The 13809-nt window shown below is 47.9% G+C and overlaps 1 long non-coding RNA gene across 1 annotated transcript; it reads right to left on the bottom strand.

Moving 5' to 3' along the window:
- Positions 1-361: 361 nt before the first annotated feature.
- Positions 362-10770, bottom strand: LOC142787807 (uncharacterized). Its single transcript, XR_012889265.1, has 3 exons — positions 10548-10770; positions 8501-8612; positions 362-548 (listed from the first exon to the last, which is right to left on the bottom strand). It is a non-coding gene; the product is annotated as an uncharacterized LOC142787807 (long non-coding RNA).
- Positions 10771-13809: the final 3039 nt, after the last annotated feature.

Raw genomic sequence — 13809 nt, 5'->3', positions numbered from 1 at the left:
GCATTTGGTCAACTTCTTTCGAAAAAAAAAGGCTATAACCGCTCTTGTGACAGCAGTTGCACCGATGGTGTCAGGCCAAGGGCCTAGCACGGTCTCATAATGACTTACTGCAAAATCATTCAGTAGAAGAAATCAGTGTAAGTCGGTCACGTGCCCATGTTGGGCAATCATAAAATGTGCACTCCGGTGTTTATGGCACATCAGAGTGTTCACGCTTACAAGAAAACACATGCATGCAAGTAAGTGGCCCTCTATAAGCGCACCTATTAAAAATTAACCAAGAGTATTTTGCCAGGATACTGGTCTAGTACATGGGTGAAATGAAACTTGCGGCTACTATAAATAACTCGGTGAGAACGTATGCTTAGCCAGTCATTTATTTGTTGTTTTGGTAAGTACAAAGCATGGACTACGAAGACATGGAAGAGAATATTTGGGGCTTGTATAGTTAAAAGCAAATTTGAGGCAGCATGCAGCATTGTGACTCCAAATTGCCATCCCGATAAAAGCATCCTCTTCCAGCAAACGAGAGCATACATCGCTTCATCCTGAAGGAGAAAAGAAAATGAAGTCATAAGGAACAAAATTACATTTTAGCAGTTGTCCTCGACAATCTGAACATAGCCGCAAGAGGTTTGACAATACCTGCAACCCAACACATTATATGTATTACAATACATTTTCAAAATATTGCTACATGCATGCAAATTGAGATTCCAGGGGGCGACGCGCGTGTGTGCCTGACGAGGAAGACGAAGAGTGGTCTCCGCTCGGTATCATTTCTTTTTATCCTGTCAACAATATTCTTATCAAAGGAAAAGATCGAACCAATTGATAAGCTAGGTTTAAAATAAACGTGGAAGTAATTTTATCTTTCGGAGGGATTACATTAGGTTATAGCCACAGGGAGGTTTGCTCTGCCGTGTGTGCTACATAATGGATAAAAAGATTACCTTGTTAGTCTATTGTTATTATTATTTACGGCTACGAGACTACGTGAATGCCTGATTTAGCATACTTGATGATCCTGCCGCCCGGTTCTTGGCCGATCCCCCTTAGTGGGCGAGTGCCAGCAAAGCTGAAGGCTCATCATCATCATCATTCTCATCATCATCGTCTGTTCTACTGTTCACGCCGCTGCTGCTGCTGGTTTGAAATATATTTCATCCACAGCCTCGTAGATACGGCGTCTCTCATCCGTAACATAATTAATGGAGGTGGAACGTTGCCCGTCCTCACCACGTAGCTTCGCAGTGGCCGCACCGTCCAGCCTCCGGCCATGACTTGTAATGATAACCCCTTTCACCGCCATCACCTGGAGCGCCAGCTACTACGTACCTTGCGATGTCCCACCCCCGTGATCCCGGTACGTTCTCCGCCCAGGCTGGCCTTGACGTCGACTACTGGCTCCGCATGTACGAGCGCGTTAGCCTTTCTCACCGATGGGACCCAACCATGATGCTTGCCAACGTAATATTTTACTTGGATGGCACCCCGCGCGTATGGTTCGACGCTCATGAGGCCGAGCTCACCAGCTGAGACATCTTCAAGGACCGACTACGCGACATCTTTGGGGACCCGTCCGGTCGACAAACGGCCGCACGACAAGAACTCGCCAACCGAGTACAGTCATCAACCGAGTCGTATATCTCGTACATACAGGACATGCTCGCGTTGTGCCGCAAAGTGGACGAGCAAATGACCGAGAGCGACAAGGTGGGCCACATACTCAAGGGAATCGTGGACGACGCTTTCAACTTGCTCGTGTACAACAACGTCATGACCGTCGATATCATAATTAAGGAATGCCGCCGCTTCGAAATGGCCCAAAACTGCCGAGTTGGGCCTCAATTTTCACGGCTCCCTAATACGGCTGTCACGTCAACCTGTACCGATCTCGGTGCCGCACCACCCTTGCACGAAATTGTCACACGCATCGTTCGGAGCGAGCTTGAGGCGGCCTGTCCGGCGCCGTTTCATGCACTTCCACTCGACCAGGGCACCGAGCAAACACTTCCGGCGGTGTCAGTTATTCAGGCAGTCGTCCGGCAAGAAATTGTTAACCTTGGTTTTCCTGTCGCCTGCTCCGTGTCCCGACCGGACTACAGACCGATGCCAATAAATGCACCACGCCACGACCCATACACTCTGCCCAGATCCCGCAATCCGACGGAGTGGAGAACAGCAAACGACAAGCCAATCTTCTGACGCTGTCACCGAGTTGGTCATGTCTCCCGCTACTGCCGCAGCACTTGGACGCCCCCCAGCTGGAGCAAATTTTATTCTTCTCCTCGGCCATACGCGGGCCCCCGTCGGTATTCGCCCAGCCTTGAGTATCCTGCTTCCGACGCACCTAACAGCCGCTCTACCGCACATTCACCGTCACCGCAACTCCACCGTTCTCCGTCGCCCCAACCCCGCCACTATCCATCGCCGACTAACTATGGATCTTCCCGGATAGAAAACTAGATTATGCAGCTGCTGGAGGTAGTGCTGCATAAAGTGCGACTGACCCAAATCCTCCGTTGACGCTACCTACTATTAAGAACTTGCTGGAAGTGCATGTGGACGGTCTTTCTTTGACGGCTTTAGTTGACACTGGAGCTCAGGCGTCTATAATGAGTGCTCGTCTGTGTCGCCGCCTCAAAAAAGTACTCACCCCTGCTGCAACACAAGTCGTCCGTGTCGCTGATGGTGGAACTGTAGCCGTCATTGGAATGTGTAGCGCTCGTATTAGCCTTGCCGGCCGCCATGTTACTGTTTTATTTACCGTGCTCGACAGTTGCCCTCAAGACGTCATCTTCGGGATGGACTTCCTATCGGCTCATTCTGCCCTGATTGACTGTTCCGCCGGCACTGCCTGTTTAGAACTTCCCCTTCTCCTGAATTCTCACCCTGAACTCCCGAACAGCCTGTGCACCACTGACTTCTTCCGGATACCACCTAAAGCTCTCACATTCGTTGAATTGGCAACACCCTCTACTGTGCCCGACGGTGATTATATCGTGACGCCTATTCCTGATGTTCTCCTGGCGCATGACATTACTGTCCCACACTCCGTCGTAACCATGGCCTTTAATCGAACATATTTACCTGTCATCAATTTCGGTTTTATAAGACAAGTGCTACCTCAAGGAATATCCGTCGCCACGCTAAGAACCTTAATTGTCGACCACGTCACCTGTTTTGCGGCAGACGTATGTCCCGATCACCCACGTCACTAGCAGGATGCCACGTGCGTGGGTGCAACCTTAGGCTCCATGATCGCCCCGGACCTCAAACCTGAGAAATCAGCCACGCTCTGCCGCCTTCTGGTTTCATACCGCGACATATTCGACATAGACAGCTGTCCACTCGGCCAGACTTCACTCGTCAAGCACCGCATTAACACAGGTGATTCTCATCCCATTCATCGGCGACCATACTGGGTGTCTGCCACCGAGCGTAAAGTAATTCAACAAGAAGTCACCGAGATGTTAGCCAAGGAAATCATTGAACCCTCTTCGAGCCCTTGGGCATCCCCCGTGTTGCTCGTTCAAAAAAAAAAAAAAGATGGCACGTGGCGCTTCGGCGTTGATTACCGCCATCTGAATAGAATCACGAAAAAGGACGTTTACCCTTTACCCCGCATTGATGACGCTCTCGATTGTCTCCACAGCACCCGATACTTTTCTTCAATAGACCTACGTTCTGACTACTGGCAGATTGCTGTCGACGAAAAAGACCAAGAGAAGACTGCATTTGTAACTCCAGACGGCCTATATCAGTTCAAGGTTACGCCATTTGGGCTATGCAACGCCCCAGCCAGGTTCGCGCGCATGATGGACTCTCTGCTACAAGGGTTCAAATGGTCAACATTTCTCTGTTATCTTGACGATGTTGTTGTATATTCCCCAATATTTGAGACCCACCTTCAGCGTTTGTCAGCTATTTTCGACATATTCCGCACTGCAGGCCTTCAATTAAACTCATCGAAATGTCACTTCAGACGCCGGCAAATTACAGTGTTGGGTCCCCTTGTCGACGCATCAGGTGTGCAGATGGACCAGGAGAAAATTCATGCTGTCACCAGTTTTCCTGTACCCCGGTCAGTTAAAGACGTCCGCAGTTTTGTAGGACTTAGTTCCTACTTTAGAAGGTTTGTGAAAGGTTTCGCAACCATCGCTCGACCCCTCACAGAGCTTCTGAAGAAAGACGTCACATTTAAGTAGGGTACCGCCCAAGCTGCTGCTTTTTCTCATCTAATCACGCTTCTGACGACTCCACCTATATTGGCTCACTTTGACCCATCCGCTCCGACAGAAGTCCGAACCGATGCTAGTGGTCACGGGATTGGAGCCGTCCTAGCCCAACGCCAATGAGGACACGACCGAGTTGCCGCCTACGCTAGCCGCCTCCCCACAGCTGCTGGGCGCAATTTTCCATTACAGAGCGTGAGTGTCTCGCTCGTGTTTGGGCAGTCTCAAAGTTCCGCCCATATTTATATGGCACAAATTTCTCTGTAATAACTGGCCATCATGCGCTATGTTGGCTTACGTCACTGAAGGATCCTACTGGCCGGCTCGGGCACTGTGCTCTGTGACTGCAAGAGTATACCTACACGGTGACGTACAAGTCCGGACGCCTACATCAGGACGCAGACTGTCTGTCTCGCTACCCGGTTGCTGAGTCGAGCACTACACTTGACATCGACACCAGCCCTTGCATCTTTTCTCTTTCGCAAATGACATGCATCGGTGACGAGCAGCGTCGTGATGCGTCCTTGCGTGTTGTCATCGAGCTCCTCGAAAAACCATCTTCCAATCAGTCCCATCGCTCATTCGTGCTCCACGATAGTGTATTATACCGCCAACATTTCGAGCCGGATGGACCTGCCCTGCTGCTTGCGATTCCGAAACACCTTCGCTCGGAAGTTCTAAATGAACTTCATGACCTTCCGACTGCCGGTAACCTTGGTGTCTAACGCACTTACGACCGAATACGCCGACGCTTCTTCTGGCCAGGGCTTGCACGCTCAGTCAGAAGATACGTTGCGGATTGTGAGAAATGCCAGCGCCGAAAAACGCCATCGACACTTCCCGCCGGATGCCTTCAACCACTTGACATTCCGTCAGAACCGTTCTTCCGCGTTGGCTTGGACCTACTTGGCCCTTTTCCCTTGTCTTCCTCGGGTAACAAGTGGATAGCTGTGGCCACCGACTACGCCACGCGTTATGCCATCACACGAGATCTTCCCACAAGCTGCGCCACAGACGTCGCAGACTACCTCCTCAAGGACGTGATTTTGCAACACGGAGCCCCACGGCAACTGCGTACAGACCGTGGCCGCACCTTTTGTCGAAGGTGATAGCTGACATCTTGCAGCCCTGTCAAACGAGACACAAGCTGACTACGTCATACCATCCGCAAACCAATGGACTCACGGAGCGTCTAAATCGAGCTCTTACAGACATGCTCGCTAAGTATGTTTCTACTAACCACACCGACTCGGATCTCGCGTTGCCGTACGTCACATTTGCCTGTAATTCTTCGCGCCATGACACTGCCGGTTACTCTCCATTTTTTTCTGCTGTTTGGCCGAGTACCAACATTGCCTCTAAACACCGTCATACCGTCCCCTGCGGGACCGACCAGTGAATGTGCCATGGACGCTTTCACTCGGGCCGCTCACGCACGCGAAATCACCCGTACTCGCCTTCTGACCTCTCAAGAGAAGCAACGGCGTTCGTATGACCAACGACACCGCGACGTACATTTTCCGCCCGGTTCTTTGGTCCTGCTCTGGTTTCCGACCCGTCAGGTTGGCTTGTCAGAAAAACTGCTTACTCGCTACACAGGTCCATACCGAGTCCTTCGTGTGGTTACTCCTGTGACATATGAAATTGGTCCTGTCGCCCCATCGCCTTCATGTACCCAACAGGCTACCGATATTGTACATGTTCCACGCTTGAAGCCCCTACACTCTCCTAGTGATGTTGACATTTAGATGCGCCAAGACGGCGCTTCTGCCGCCGGGGATTTTGCTACATGCATGCAAATTGAGATTATAGGGGGCGACGCGCGTCTGTGCCTGAGGAGGAAGACGAAGAGTGGTCTCCCCTCGGTGTCTGTTCTACCGGTCACGCCGCTGCTGCTGCTGGTTTGAAATATATTTCATCCACAGCCTCGTAGATACGGCGTCTCTCTTCCGTAACAATATGTACACGCAAAGAGCTTTTGGTTAGGCGTCCACTGAGCACAGCTCGCATCGGTTAGTAAGCTTGCAGCGAATCCTAAAGCTTGTTGGAATCGTCTTTAGCGTCGACTTATACAGCAGACGCATCTTTACAGTAAGGTCTTTCATATTGTCACAGAACGAGCGCTAAAAATGAGCGCGCCGCCAAATTCTTGCGACAACGGGCGGGAGAAACGCCGCGAGGTCAAAAAAAAAAAGAAGAAAACAAACATCCAAGGCTCCCGGGCGCGCGCTCTCCCCGCAGAAGCATGGCTTCGCAGACGAACCTCCTCACCCCGCATCGGCGGCCCAGCAAGCCCGCGATTTTTCTAGAACGAACGGGGCGTGGTCATACCGAGTTGAATCATCCTCCGGGGAGGGCGGTCGAACCGTCTCGCACCTCTCCCCAGCTTTCGCTGCGTATCGCGCCGACGAAATGAGGAGAACCGTCTGGAATGTCGCGCGCAAGGTATTTAACCGAGCAGCCGAGATGAGAGATCAGGAGGAGACGGAAGTTAACGCCAGAGCGCGTAGGGATTCCGCCGTGTAGTCGGCGAAGGTTTGTCCGTAGGGACGAAGCCGGAGATGAAGAGGATTTCCACCTGAGGGGTGAAGGCTCGGGCTACAGGCAAGAGCGTGTGTCTACCGCTATCGAGCGAGGACGCGTGGCAACAGCTGCGAGTGTGAAGCCGACGTGTTCCGGCGAAGAAGTTTGGAGCTGGAGAGTGGCCTATTGAAGACGGGAGTTTTCCTGGAAGAGAAACTCCGGCGAGGTTTCCTGGAAGAGAAACTTTGAGGGCCGCGGAACGACAACAACGCTGGACTTTGAGTGAGTGATTCTCGGAAGAGTATCATCTCGACTTTGGCTCCAAGAACTTTGGACTGAATAGGTTTTCTATCTCTTTAGTCTTTAAGTGTCTTGGTTGTTCAATGCATGCGACTGCATTGTAGTGCGTATTGTTGTCCGTGTCCGTTGTTTCAAGTGTGACTGATTGTATTGTGTAGTACGTTGATTGATTGGTTTGATTGGTGACATATTGTATGCAACTATTGTGGAGTGTGCATTTTTGTGTATTGTTTTCGATCTGCCATTATTGAGAATATAATTTTGCTTGTTTATCAACTCTCGGCTCTGACTTGTTCTTTGGGCCACAACCGGCGTCTGCTGGCGCGCCAATAAGGACCACTTCTAAAATTGTCCACGCTTTCGTGGTGCGGTTCGGGGGGCCGATACTTCGGCTCTTGGAATTAGCCCGGCGATTGCCTCCCGAATTAACGGGACTTGTGTGACACATATCTAAAAAAAATTAGAGGTCGACTTTCGGAGTCGTACCTTTATTGATTAAGACCTTAAGTATGTCAAGTATGTCCGATTGTAAACAGCATTGCACGGGACCTGCAATTGTCTGTAAAGTCTGCTTTAGAATTCTAGATTAATGTTTAACCTTTGAAGTTACGATCATGAATCAATATCACCAGCGCTATGTTGGGTGACCGTTATTATAAACAGCAAAAATGCAGTCTTGACAGAATATTCTTGATGTCATAGCCTGATTCCAAATGTTTTCGCGAACATTGCGCCCTTTTGCGGAGTAACAATGGGCTTTAAGAGTACAGCCTAGGTCCTTGGCTTATATTCAAGTATGCACGCGTTCCCTCTCACCGTCATTACCTTCCCCTCTTTACTGTCTACCCCTGTTTTCTCACTGAGAAGCACACGGGACCAGCTCTTGTGTTCATGTCCCTTTCTACCAACCTTTCAAGTAATGGCCGCTTGCGAGTGGCACAACTCACAAGCAGTCGTGATGCAATGTTACTATCCCAAAGAGAGAGAGAGAGAGAGAGAGAGAGAGAGAGAGAGAGAGAGAGAGAGAAAGAAGAGGCAGGGAGATTAATCAGGTTGAACTTGGTTCACTGTCCTACCAGGGGAAGGGGTAAAGGAGATGGAAAGAAGAGAGGAGGAAAGAGAGTGAAAATAATATACAATAGCACGTATAATAGCGTGTACCGCGGATTCCCAGAAAGACATAAAACTTTGAACTGTCGCAGCGTTCGGGTTGAGTTCGACTGTATTAGATGAATTACACCGCAATTCATGTTGAAGAATGCTTGCCAGGACTGGCTCCAAGATATCTTCAACTTGCAGAGCGCGTTAGCCATATGCTGTTGTCAATCTTCGACGATTGGCGTATCGTGCCTGTCAGTGACGTCAACTAGAGTGATGATGTATACAACCTGGGGAATGCGCTCGTGTATGAACTCGTGATGGCACCGATGGCGACTTACGGTGTAAACGAGACCTTGTATGATCCTGGAGCACAGGCTACTTGAAAGCATCGCCCATCTTTCAGCGTCACGTAACCTCGTTCCATCCTGTTGACACCGAATCGACATTCACCTGCATGCGTGCATTTCAGAAAATTCGGTTTTGTGTCCCACCGCTGTGTTGGACTTCTTACTAGGCCTTCAAATAACAAAATACCGGGCAGGTGATCTTCGCCACAATCTTATTTTGACGGTTAACCTCTCTGCGAAAGTGGGTGGCCCGACGAGCTGACCACCCGTCTGCTATCGCAGGAATTTGCTGCTCTCGCCAGCGTTTTTTCACGAACGCGCTGTTCCTCGCGAGTTCTTGCACCGTCCCACCCATGCCAAGCACTGCCGTATATGTTACCTAAAGGTAGCATATTTGGTAACTCTAGGCAAACATGGCGACACAGCACCTTTATTTATTTATTTATTTATTTATTTATTAATTTATTTATTTACTGCAGAAGTACTGCCAGCCTCACACATGAAGCCTTAGGCAGGGGTGGGTGATACAAAAAAGGAAACAAATATGAATATACAACAGGAAAGGAAACATGTCACGCAGAGCTACACGATAAAGAACTAGTGCATCAAAGTAAACCGCCATTACTTACACAATTATAGTGCTTTACGCGTACACGTACAAAAAGAAGTAAAGAAAACATAAAAAACTATGACGATAAACATCTGGACTTGTGTTGCCGTTATGGACATGTGTTGCCATGTGCTACCAAGCAAACAAGAACACTCATCAAGAAAGAAGCCGAGAAGAAGCGGAATCATTCAATTTTCCCATTCTTGAAAATACGTTAATCATGATAAAAATTTCACTAAAATACGAAAGCCAGTCTAAACAATCATACAATTGCTCTGTGGAGCGAAAATATGCGTAACTATGAATGAAAGCACTGAACTACATTTTAACACTGCTTCCAGGTTTAGTCTCAATTCAGTGGCGCGTATGCAAGCACATAATTATTGTCACTTATTGATTCGCCCAACGTATGTTTAACTTCGATAGTCAACCAGTGGCGTGCGTACGGGGAGTGTTCGCCTCCGTTGAAGCGGAGCCCTGGACAGGCCTACGCACTCAGCTGCTGAGTCATTGACAAACATTCTACTAGTGAATGACAAACGCGCTTTGGTGAACGTTATGAGAACTAAGATTTTTCGAAAAAATGTGAATAAGCCCCCCCCCCCCCTAAAAAAAACGCGACAAGTGACTGGAACGTTATACAGATGAGTTGGCTAAAAAAAAGAAAACCCAAATCTACGCGGTACTGGCAACTTGCTATGGAGTCTTAATCATGTCCTGCTTATAGTGCTAGGTGTAGCTTGCAGTTTTACCTTTCTTGTAGTCTCTCTCTCTCTCGGACTCTGATTAAAAGCGTACACGAGCGACGGGGTGATGAATGTATTGAATGCTTTTCAGTTCTTGCATCGTTCCTTATACATAGACTTTCTGCATATTTTTCCCCGGTGAAGCATTAAGACATTTAAAACTTTCAAATTGAAAAAAAAAAACGCTGTTGCCCTCTTGGAAGTGGTGAAAGAAATAGAGTGCTATTTTATTTCACCCAAAGAGCAATAGATGGCAATAAAAAGTTTGCGTATGAACATGCAGCGACAGGAAAGGTTTAATGTGGATGGCCGGCTCAGCTGCTGAAACCACAGGGTATTTTTGCTTTTGTAGCTCCATAACAAGATTCATTTAAACTCTGAGTATTTGCTGTTGTTGAGACATTCCATTGTTCTTAGGTTTAGCTGCTTGATAAATATTGTTTCATCGTGGTTTCTGCGGGAGAGCCTCAGTTTCCACCAATTTAAGCAAGATTTTCACTACTTCGTATAAAAATCTGGTGATGTTTTCCTGTATATGCATTTATCAGTGAGAGCGCAAAGGATGTAACTTTCCTTACTATGATATCATTTATAGAGTGTAAGCAAGTGGAATTCAGGTTTTAATAAACACTGAACGACAACGTCGCAACCAAAGGGAATATTGTCTGAGTTCTCCACTCACCGGTTGCAAAGTGTACTTGGAATCGGAGCGACCGAAAAGGTGAAGGAGATCAAAGAGCTATACTTTCGTCGGCTAGCACAGCGAATACCAGGAAGACCGCGACGACGCTGGGTCCTTTCGCCATTTTAGAATCTTATGGTTTTCCCCTTAATATTCACGTTAAGAACAAAGACACTCCCCGCTGATGTTTATATAGAAACTGTAAGCGTTCAAAAGTGTGCCAGTCGGTGATCAAATGCTCGTCACTTTCTAGAGCTGTGATCGCGGTCTGCGCACGAGGTGAAGCAATCGAGCGCTTGTTGTGTGCGCCATTCATCATCGCACCGCGATCGGCGATAGTGGCTGGCACTGTTTTCTTATGTGCTTCGACGACACGTCCATATTTCGTTGTGGAAATATAGCCCAACGTAGATATATATCCCTTCGAGTGTGCAAATGAGCTCAACGATGTGGCTGGCAGTTCAACGCGACCCTGATGTGACAACTGGTCAAGCGTGCGTGTACAGCGCTGGGGTGCCAGAACTTTCGCGTTCAAAAAGTTTGCAGCTGCAGTGACAAAAGCGCTACTCGGCCTTTCATTGAGGAGAGCTAGAGTACACCGTTGCTTCAGCTCCCATTGGGCGATCTAGCTGACAAATGGATGCTTGTACTCACTCCTATATTTTGAGAGTTCAACAGCCGCTCTCGTGACCCCTGTGCTCGACATCTTCTGTAGGATGCCCATACCTCCCCATACCGGCTCTCTCTGCTAAAGCGCGTAACCCCCATTCTATGGTACAGGTAGTTACTGAAACTGTCGCGAACTGAAGCCACTACTTATCTTCATAGCAGCCGACGTGGCAACTTGAAATGTTGAAACGCCCCGGAACGGCGATCGCCTCGCGAGCGAGTACAGTGTGCTACGGCTGGTGTTTACCCCCTCCTCTCTTTAGGTACTTTCATCGTGATACCAAAATGGTTCCTTGTTCCACTAATGCAACCAGGCGAAGCAGTAAATCTGAGGTAGATACACAAAAGGCATCCAATTACCTTGGTGTGAGTGTGTGAGTGATTATAAATGAAAAGAAAAGAAAAGTGAGCCCCGTAACTGTCACTCAGAAGGAGGACACCTCAACAGTAGCTCACGAGGGGGGGGGGGTTAAAGGAGGGATTAAAAGGATAGGATTAAAATGTAAAGAGATAGAGAGGAAGGAGAGAGCGAGGCGCAGGGACAGTGAACGGCAAAAAAACGATGGATGTAAGGAGGAGATAGGAAAGATGGTTAGCCTTCAAGACCCGGCAAAAAATTATTTGTATCCAGATATTTGTAACCAGAATTTGTAAACAAATTGCTGTGCACATCAAGATTTGACTCACTCTTGGTGTGCAGAGCGATTTTGTTTGCGTACCGTAAGAAATAGTTTCTTCTGTACCTCTGCGTAAATACCCATTCCCGATTTCACCATTGTGACGGATTTACCAATATGAAACAGCTATGCGTGATGATGCTTGGCTTTAAAAAAGCTAGAGATCATGAATAGATCTGGTTACAAATCAATTGGTTGCCGAGTCATGAAGGCTACAATAAAGGAAGAAGAGTAAAGGACTCAATGAATATATCTGTCGCTCGCGGGATCAGAGGCCACTGTGCGCACTACTACAGCTTCGTGAAGGACATTTATTCAGGATCGTCATACATCTTTTCATAAAAGGATCTCTGTGTTGCCGCCATAATTTCCTCAGGGCTGATGAAGATATGCGTGTCACCCCGCAACATGTTCTCCGAGGCCTCGACATCAGCGTGCCACGCTTCGCAAAGCAGGTGTTCTCTCTGTCTGTCGAAAAGGCTCATAACGCTGCTTGAAAATTCCTCGGGCATTCCCAGGAACTGGTGAAATCTGCACGTGGTGTCATTTTTCGGTGGCAGGATTGGCAGCCTGCTGTAACTGAAGGGGAAATAGACGAGCAAAGTCATATCTCTTGAAAAAATCTATTTGTAAAAAACGACTCCTGGTTTATTGTAGCAGACACCCACTGGTACATTTTGGTAAAATTGCAGTATCACACTGCAAAACGTGTGACTTCCCAGGACTATTGAACACCGCCTGTAGAAACACATGCGATCCAATTGTTAAACACTCTGGGAAGGCACGCAGGTTTCAGTGTGACACTGTAACTTTGCCAGACTATTCAAATAAATCTTTGCTGTGTAGAACCAGGAATCATTTTTGATAACTAGCCTATTTCATGAGATATGATCTTTTTGTTTATTTGCCATCCAGTTACGACAGGTTGCCACTTTGGCCGACGAGAGATTGCGCTACGTACAGATGTCCCCAAATCCTGGTCATGGGAACCAGAACTGCGGAGAGTTTTTAAATTATTCTTTGATTCCATAAAGTTGTCCGTTCATCAAATGTCAATGAAAAAAAAAAGGCGAGCTAGCACTATAAGCGTATCTAGGCTTGAAACAGTGACACTGGACGATTCTGAAGACTAGTGTGGTTCCTTCTAGATTGTTTATATAGCCCTTAGGTCACGAATATTGTTCCTAGGTTGTTTAAAAGTCATTACTAGTCTTCAACTAGGTAATATTAGGCTGCCTCTACATTGATTTTCAGCGCAGAGAGGTCCGAGTTAAAGCACAGACAGTCGCAGACACGACACTGATGCCTAAACTCCATAGACAGAAAGTCACACTGAAGCCAAATGGTCGCACCTCTGTACGGGCATGCATGTCGTAGTTGGCGTACGCCCTATACGAGATTTTGGGGTCTTCTCGGAGCCGCAATTGCCTCGTTGCCACCATCGCCATTGCCGTCGTCGTCCAGCGTAACGTACACAGAGTCTTCGGCTCACAGTGGTCACTTCGCAGCAATTTGTTGGGCTAATTGTTGCCTTTTTCTCATTTGGTAGACCAGTGTGAGTATATAGCCAGAATTGCCCAATTTCAGCGGCACATGACCATTTGTAACCATCATAGTATTTTGACAGAGGAGGAGGAGGAAGGAAGGGGAAAGACAGGTAGGTTAGATTTTTTTTTCGACGGTCCACACCCACAAATTACGGCTAGCTAAAGAGTCTCGCTTTTAATTAAGGGCATGCTAGCAAGCGAGACACAACTACTATACAACAAATAAAGACGTAGGTTAGCCTCCTGTCACGCTTACCAGAGAGAGAGAGAGAAAGAAAGAAAGAGAGAGAGATCTATTTAAACAAAGGCAGAGAGGTCATCCTGAGTGATAGCATGCTGTAGACTACTAATCTACAACGGGGGAGAGCA

This window comes from Rhipicephalus microplus, chromosome 2, assembly GCF_043290135.1.
Source record: "Rhipicephalus microplus isolate Deutch F79 chromosome 2, USDA_Rmic, whole genome shotgun sequence".
Taxonomy (NCBI): domain Eukaryota; kingdom Metazoa; phylum Arthropoda; class Arachnida; order Ixodida; family Ixodidae; genus Rhipicephalus; species Rhipicephalus microplus.
The sequence above is the reverse complement of the archived record's forward strand: the minus strand, read 5'-3'. Positions and strand labels throughout refer to the sequence as shown.